This window comes from Anas platyrhynchos, chromosome 3 (genome assembly GCF_047663525.1).
Source record: "Anas platyrhynchos isolate ZD024472 breed Pekin duck chromosome 3, IASCAAS_PekinDuck_T2T, whole genome shotgun sequence".
Lineage (NCBI taxonomy): Eukaryota > Metazoa > Chordata > Aves > Anseriformes > Anatidae > Anas > Anas platyrhynchos.
Window position 1 is genome coordinate 105002916 of NC_092589.1, and position 8414 is coordinate 105011329.

Here is an 8414-nt window from a genome sequence, read left to right on the forward strand (position 1 = left end):
TAGCTCAGGGTCACCAATGCCTTTGGTGAGGACATTTCTCACCTTTCCTTCCAGCATCGCCAAATTTAGTCATGTTCAGCAACTTCAGCATCCAGATGGGATGATGAATGCCATGAATCAACCCCAGGATGTTATCGTCTCAGCCCGTAAAGCTCTCGGTCTGTGTTTGGACTAGGGCTGGGATGATGCATGTGGAAATTGGGTCCATGCTGTGAACAAACCCCCGCCTTTGTAATTCAAGTCTGAGATGCATTCATTCTGTTAAAAAGAAAAAAAACAACACAACACACGATTGATAATACCCCTTTCAAAGTTAATGAAACTCTCACAGAAAGGATTTTGGAAATATATTACTCTATTCCAGAAATTACTGTCCTGGCAATTTGCTACAGTCTAAGGTCGCCTTTTTATTCTTCCTTGTCGCTAGGATATTCTCTCATATTCAAAACCCCAAGTCATCGCTTTTATTAACATGTGAAGGAAAGGCCCGAACTGACCAATTGTGCAACCAAACCTTGATTAATATCACGTCTCCATCAGGGATGAAACCAACCATTCTGTGTGTAAGGCACAGATGAGTGGATTTTAGCTCAGCACGGACAGCTCACCTAATCAAGGCTACCTCCTTCACTGATTCTGCTCAAAAATTGGGAAGACCTCAGTCTCTCATGCACTGTAGTTCAAACCCTCCCTCCCACCGACTGAAAACTTGCATTGAGAAATGCAAAACTGTCTTAAAAAGCTGGGAAGTGCTGGCTACAGAGGTCTGTGATGGATCTAGATGTACTGCCATGCAGTCACTGAACACTGCATGGCCCGAGCATCTACCTCCAGGCCTGCTACGTGCTCCAGCTGCTGCCTGGGCTTCTGTTCCATTTGGGGTCCTTTGGGGTTTTGTGTCTTAGTGTGATACGGTTTTAAAAGACGTAGCCATAATCTCGTTTCCCCAGAGGAACCCTATCTCTGAGTTGGATGATGACCTCTGGGAAGCTTTTATGAGAGGAGGCTGGAAGAATTTGCTGTGTTGATTTTAATAAAGGTTAAGAGGAGATTTGACATTGTCTCGAAAGGAGGGAAAACATGGCTGGAGAACTTTATTAAATTTGTAAATGGAAGACAAACGGGTCCAAAATGGGCATAGATGAATTTAGACTGGGAATTAGGAAATTTGGGACTTTCATGAGGTTATGGAATGACTTTTCTGCACAGAGGGCAGGAAGCCCAGCTGCTTTGAAAGAGGAACCTGATCAACCTATAAAAGTGCCTATGTGGTGTAGTCGCCAGAGGCAGTAGGAGACTGAACTTCAAGAGCTTTCCAATTCTTTGTTTCTATTTAATGTTTCTTTTAATGCTTATTCCATGTATACTTTAATGCACAGCTTACTGCACAGCACCACCCTCCATTGAAGAAAAAATATTAATTTCCATTAGAGCGTTTCAGGAATGCTGTCGTCCTGCTAAACATTAACGACTTTATCTGCATAATACCATTATGAAATGGGTGGCATTATCTTCTCTTATGTCCAGGAAAATAAAAATATCAACACTCCTTCGTGCCTCTGTGGAGAAATATAAGGCTTTCTCTTCCAGAGTGTTAAACATTAAATCAAGGACCTTTGCTTCTCCTTTCTGCCGCTTGATGTGCATTGAACGTCCACCTCCCATTGACTTCAGATGCACCTCCTGAAGTGCAGCATCTTGGCAGCTCGCTCTGCAAATTACCCAGTTGGGGTGGGGGAGCAATATGAGGAATGTATACAGTGCAAATTCCTGAGACTTACGTGTGAACTTTAGGATGGAGTCAGAACCCAGTTTTCCAAAGGTTCAGTTGTTTGCCATAACTATAAGACTGTTTGTAGTTGATTTTTGTCATATTTGCAAAGGCTTTGTGTTCTGGCAGTTACAGGGCTTCTCGTTTGTCCCCTTGCTACTTTATGTCCTCTTCTTTGCCCAATTACTTGTCTTCTAATTTGCACTGCTGTCCTCTTTGGTATCCTGCCTTCTGCTCAGCTCCTGCCCATTCTTCCCCCATCCTATTATTCCTATTATTCTTTCCTAATATTTTTTCCCTAGCTGTATTCTCTGCCCTTCTGTTCTTTTCTCAAATTTCAATAAAGCTTGTGGGCAGAAAAGAGAGCTTTCCTTGAGCATTTAGTAGTCTTACATGAGAACCGGAGAATGGAGTCTTAGGAAAATTTTGCTTGCAATTTTTAAGATATTATCTGAGAATATTGAAATTGAATTTTCTCTTTAGGTTTACTGTATTTGGGTAGTTTTCCTTGAAACCAGCAAAAGACACAACCTGAAACAGGCCAACTTCTTGGTGAGTTTAAAGGAGCCACTTTAGTGGTTGTAGATGTCGGAGCTCTTCGATTAAATGGTTAAAAAGTTTATTAGCATGGGCAAAATTGGAATTTCCTCTGATTTTCTCTGTGAGAAAAAAATCTAAACCATTTTATCTAAAGCATGAAAAGCATCCTAAGTGTGTCCATGCAGACCGAGCTCTATTTAAGTTTGCAGAGAGGAACTAACATGATGGCTACAACTTTTCCAGATCCAGTAAGACATTGCTTAGATTTATTTATATCCCACATGGTTGGGGGACTTCAGAACAAAGGAATAAGGAGAAGACCTGCTGTTGCACTATTGTATTTTGTGTTCATATTGCAAAGATGCTGCATAAGTGCTCTTCTACTTAAATTAAAAATAAAGGGTCACCCCTGTAGGAGGTTAACGCATCACATCCAGTAAGTAACAAATAAATGTGAGCTAGTGGGATCAAGCTCTTTAGACCTTATTCAGCACGACTCAATATTGTATCTGTACTGTGCTGTGAGGAAGGCCACAGGACTTATTAAATTTTGAAAATACTTGCATGGCTTGTTCATTACTGGGATAAACTAACTGTTTCAGGACAAGCCCTTAAAAGAAGTTGTTGAATATGTAGCTTATAATGGGTGCAGAGTTTATGCAAACTGTGTTCTGGTGGGAGAAGAGAAATCGAGGCATGTTTAGGTGAGGAAGGTGAGTGTCGGTGTGGGAGGCTGGTATTGAATTTCAATTTTGCTGCTGAGTGCCATTTGTCTGGCTTAGCTTGCTGCATGAAAAGTGTGTCTGTGCTGGGAGTCGTTTGGGCTTTGCTGCTGAAGGATGATATTGATGAATCCTGGTGTCTGCTGTAGGGATAAATGCTGCTGTAGTTGATAGACCGAAGCAGTTATTGATCATGGTTGGTAGCAAAATCTCAGCATTTGACACTTTCTTTTTTCATACCAGTGCAGTCGTTAATGTTAAATTCCATTTCTCTCCCTGGGGGTGAAATAGCTATCACGTTATCGCATACAGCAGTGTTCCTCTTCGTTCTGTCCTTCTGCGTTGTGTGGTGCTAAAGATTGGAAAAAGCTCTGGGGAGTACAGCCAGACCTCTTTTATCTGGGTGAGCTGCCTACCTCTGCCTTGAGACATCTTCTCTTCCCTTCCCTTCCCTTCCCTTCCCTTCCCTTCCCTTCCCTTCCCTTCCCTTCCCTTCCCTTCCCTTCCCTTCCCTTCCCTTCCCTTCCCTTCCCTTCCCTTCCCTTCCCTTCCCTTCCCTTCCCTTCCCTTCCCTTCCCTTCCCTTCCCTTCCCTTCCCTTCCCTTCCCTTCCCTTCCCCTTGTGAAGTGGCTCCAAGGCCCCAGGGCCTCCCTGTGCTACAATTGCCAGGAGAGGCTCGTGGAAGGAGTCCCACGGGGATTCCTCTCCAGGAACACCACACATGGGTCTAGTTAGACACAAAGCGTGTGCACATCTCCCTTGGGCCTCTCTTTTTTTTTTTTTCCGTGGCTGTGTCCCATCAGTTGTGACTTGCAAGCAGGAGGACAGAGCAGCCAGCTGGGGTGAATGATGCCCATGCAAGTTGAGGTGTGCCTTTTTTTTTTAATGGAAATGAAACAAATAGTCTCTTAATGGTTTTCGTTTGGTTAAATGCAACTTGCTCTGCCAAAACACAATAAAGGGCCCACTTTTGCATGAACAAACAGGAGGAGCAAACGTGACTGAGACTGCCAAGGAAATTTTGTCCTCCTGAAGCTTCTCCTATGGGGAGGTAGCAGTAGGGCCCCAAGAATTAAGATAAATGCAGCTAATTTCCCTTTAATGGTGATTTGATTATACTTTCATTACAAGTAACTAGTTCCCTTTTCTAATTATATAGCTTGCTTTTATCCAAGAAAAATTACCCAGCCTATGGGAGCGGACCATCAAAGTCACTCATCTGTGAGCAGTTCGTTGTGGTGCTGGGAGACTGCGAGTTTTGGAAAACGTCTGTATTGCACGAGGTACGTAAAGATTGCTAGCTCTTGGGCTGTTTGGCCACGGCAGATGAGGAAGCAGGCAGCGGGAATGGATGTGCACGGCAAAAAAGGGGCAGAGAGCACGAACCCTGCACCCATTTAGCACGTCTTTGAAGGAGAGAGAAGGAAGGAGAAGAGGGGAAGGGGGCGCTGAGGAATGAGACAGAAACGCCTGAGGGTGTGCTGCTATTTGGGAAGATTCATCAGCTGGTGGTTTAGTAAGCTCAGCGAGAGCTCTGTTTGACCTCTGTACTTCTGGCTTTTTATCCCCATCTCTTCCTCCCCCGGCAGCTGCCGTATAAGCAGGTTCTCCAGCGGCGTGGTGTGACATCAGTCACCCAGATTGTACAGTTGGGGCTGGGCAGGGGGCACGAGGATGTGGTTGGGAGCATGGGGAGGTTGCGAGAGAGCCTCAGGTCCCGCGGGCAGCTTGCTGCTGGCCACCCTCGTTAGTCTGCTTCACTAAACCTGTGTGCCTGTGATGAGCTAGGGATGCAGGCAAGCAAAGCTGGTGCAGAGAGGCAATACCTCTTACTGGATCAATGAACAGCTGGGAAAATAGACAAGCATTTGGTCTGAAAGCATCCATTCCCTGTGTAAGTGAAATCCATTCCTTTGCTCCATGCTGTATAACACTAAGGCTGGTAGATACTTGAAGGTCAGGTGTTCGTCTGTACTGGAACCATGCATTTATTTCATTTTATGATTCCAGTACAGACAAACAAACCGACTGGTAGGGAAATCATGAACAATTATACCTGTACAATTAGGTACCCTGGGGTAATTCCCCATGTGACAACTGTGCTAGAAAGAGAGGCACTTTTATTCTGAAGCAGTGCCTGCTAAGGGAGCACTAGCAGCAGAACTATAATTATCCGATCATTCCCAGTGTTGGCAAACCAAAAGAACGAAGGAAGTAAGGGAGAGGACAGAAAAGACAGGAATGCAAAGAAGGCAGACAAGTGGTTAACCAGTGATACCTGTGGGAAGATGCGGGGCAACCGTCCTGTCTCGTGTGAACTTCATTGGTCAAAATCAAGGCTGTAGAAAGAATCAGACAAGAACTTTGTTTCAGGGTAAGATTTTTTTTCTCAAACTCAGTTTTGAAGCATTCTTCTGTCAGCTTAATGTGGCCTAATGGGTACGTATTGAATTTTTCCTTACGGTTTGTAATGTGAAGATTCTCGGTTAGGAGTTTAATTAGGACTTGGTGCTGCCTTCCTTGTACAAAGATCTGAAATCTGAGGACTATGAAAAACGCATGTTAGGTCTCTACCTAGCTATGATTATCTGCCTGATCAACAACAAGGATTTATATATGGAATGAAATTATCCTTCAGGGGCAGAGGGGGATGGCATGCATATACGCATACATTTATCCATATTTTAGGCTGAAATGCTCCTTGACAAGCCCAGAACAGGACACTACATATGCATCCTTAACAACTGAATGCACTGTAGTGGTTAGCATACAACGTCTTCACTTTACTGAAATATTTTATCCCTGGCACATGCCATAATTATAAGCAAGCTGCTTAATGATGGCCTGTGCTCATGCAAACTGTACCACTTAACTACTTGCATTAATATTGTAGGAAGCCTCAGATGCACGGGATGAGCAGCCATGGAGCTACAAGCAAGAAAAAAGCTCGACTAGTGGAAGAAGTATCTAGGCAATGAGTCGCCTCCTACATTAGTGGGATGAGCTTCCCTCCGGGAACTTTTGCCTTCTGGAGAAACCTAAATGAGAGAGATACTCCACTGCCCCACACCCTTCTTCTCTTCATGCACTGCTGCTGCTAAAGAGACTGTCAAGCTTCCTGTTGAGATAAAGAGCTATGCTTACAATGTGTAGCCCCAAACCAGCGAGATAACACGCTGCCGTTTGCTGTGTTAGGCAATGCCATTTCTGTAGCGGGGTGGTATTTCTGAATGGGGAGATTCAAACAGGGAACTGATCTGTGGGTGAGCGTGTGAGGAGTTTAGTCTGAGGGTTCGAGATGTTCCGGATGGTAAAGAGCAATATTGGGAGTTTTCAGATCATTTTCCACGTACTTAACCACTAGAGACTTTCAAATAGAATACACGACTATAACTAAATTCCGGTATTTATTTCATTGTCATAATTGAAGGGAAAGCTTTAGTATAAAAGATGATGCTAAATGTACAAAATATTCCATAAATCTCTGTTTTTCTGATGTCGTAGATTGCCACCTTTCTTAGCTATTTTATTTAAAACTTTTCAGGTTCCCATCATGCTATTTTTTATTTCATTGGGTTATTTAGATGTAAAGTGATTTTTTTTAATTATCTCCAACACAAGAAATTTCTCAAAGTCAAAGTTTTATTGATCAGTAATTTTCCAGCAGCCCCTCCTTACGTTTCAGCAGATAACTCTGGACCAGTGCCAGCTGTTGTTTCCTGGCCTCAGCCCAATTTTTTCCCTGAAAATGAATACCCAAAACGTTCATCGTTCCCATACCATGGAATCAATGTGCATAATACAGAAAAAATGTCAGGCTTTATAATGCGATGCAGAAAATTAAACTCTAGTTTCTATTCGTGAGTAGGTTTTCCTTCTTAGAATGCATAATTTAAAAAATATGTTGTGGCTGCTATTGTGGCTGTCACACTATCCCATACTGGAATCTGTGTCAGAATTATAAAAAACTGCTATATGAGAAGAGAACCTGGGCAGATATTTTCCTAGAACATGTCAGAAGCAAACTTTTTGTGAACAAATGAATAAAATTAATCCTTCTCAAGGCAACAGTCAATTTGTCCTTCTTCAGAACCACAAAAACCTGTGGCTTACACACATTGTTGCCCCAAATATATTGTGCCCAATGTGCCAAATGCATAATTTTCTTGTTTCTCTTAGATAGAAAATGGCAATCAACCATACCTGTCAAGCCTGGAAGGCCTTTCAGCTTGAAATGTTCTTAGTTGCTGGGACATCTCACAAAATATGATGTAGTTGGTGTACTAATAGGCTTTCTCTTTAGACCAGCACCTTGTTGTGTTCAGGTTTTTGAACTGTAAGGTAGTTATACCATTCTAGATTGCTCATCTTGATTCCAAATATTGTTGCAAGAAAACGTTCCTTTTGTAAAGAAAGTTGGCTGGATTTAAAATTCTTTAGGATTGGTGGTAGCTGCCCAGGTAAGATTTAGGCGTGGTGGTGGCAAACAGTCCACAGAGCAGTAATGTGAAATGGCAATGACTTATCTGACCAGCAGTTGTTTAAAATTAATTGGTTCTCCAGTTTTATGATAAGTTTACAAGGGAGTTAAGAACCCCTTTTGGAATCTTGTGGGAAAAAAAATAATAATCATGCAGTAATAAAAACTACTTCATCAAAGCTTTACTGAACACGTATTTATTCTCACAGGTTAATAGAAGGATGTATCCTGGAAACGTCAAGTCTGTTTTCCAAGATCTTGTTAGGACATTTCCCAGAAATTTTGAGATAGGTTTCTCTGTTGTGGGTGTAGCTCCATGTTCCTACAATTTTAAGCAGAGTGGCCCGAGAGGACAATTCTCATCCCACTGCACCTCTGTAGGTGTCTTTTCCAGGATCCTTTAGCTGCAATATGAAACAAATTGAAATAGGTTGAACATAAGCCAAAGTCTAGAAATATGAGAGTGTTTGGATAAATATTCATTATGGCTGAAGTTTACTCCTAATGAACCAATGCAAAGACTATGTACTAATTAAGTGCAGGTTAAGTTCACTCAAGAGGCACCTAAGTGGTGATCAGGCCCTCACTGTAGTCTGTACATAGGGCTGATTTTTATACTGTCCAAACATCATTTGTCAGAGGGCTGACTTCTACAGATTTTCTCCTTTTACATCATTCATACTTTCATTTCGTACATTTTCCAGGTGGAGACGAATATGCTGTGTTGCTGATGCAATTGACTTTATTATTATTCTTGGCACACAGCAGCTTAATTGGTTTGAAGAAACAGTAGTTGCAGGGCCTGATAAGTAGGATGATTGTCATCAGGAGTCGTTTAGTGCTTTGCTATCACAGAACAAACTCCCTGTGACTCACACTGAAAGGAGAAGGCCAGATTTTC

The 8414-nt window shown here is 42.5% G+C and overlaps 1 long non-coding RNA gene across 4 annotated transcripts; it reads left to right on the forward strand.

Annotated features, from left to right (window-relative positions):
* The first annotated feature begins 5 nt into the window (after positions 1 to 5).
* LOC119716422 (uncharacterized) lies at positions 6 to 7692 on the forward strand. Of its 4 annotated transcripts, none has more exons than XR_011808558.1 (5): positions 6 to 2323; positions 3325 to 3436; positions 4193 to 4316; positions 5221 to 5472; positions 5927 to 7692. It is a non-coding gene; the product is annotated as an uncharacterized lncRNA (long non-coding RNA). The 4 variants fall into 4 exon arrangements; XR_011808556.1 differs by having other exon boundaries at positions 5221 to 5407; XR_011808557.1 differs by lacking the exon at positions 6 to 2323 and adding an exon at positions 2331 to 2747 and having other exon boundaries at positions 5221 to 5407.
* The last annotated feature ends 722 nt before the right edge of the window (positions 7693 to 8414 follow it).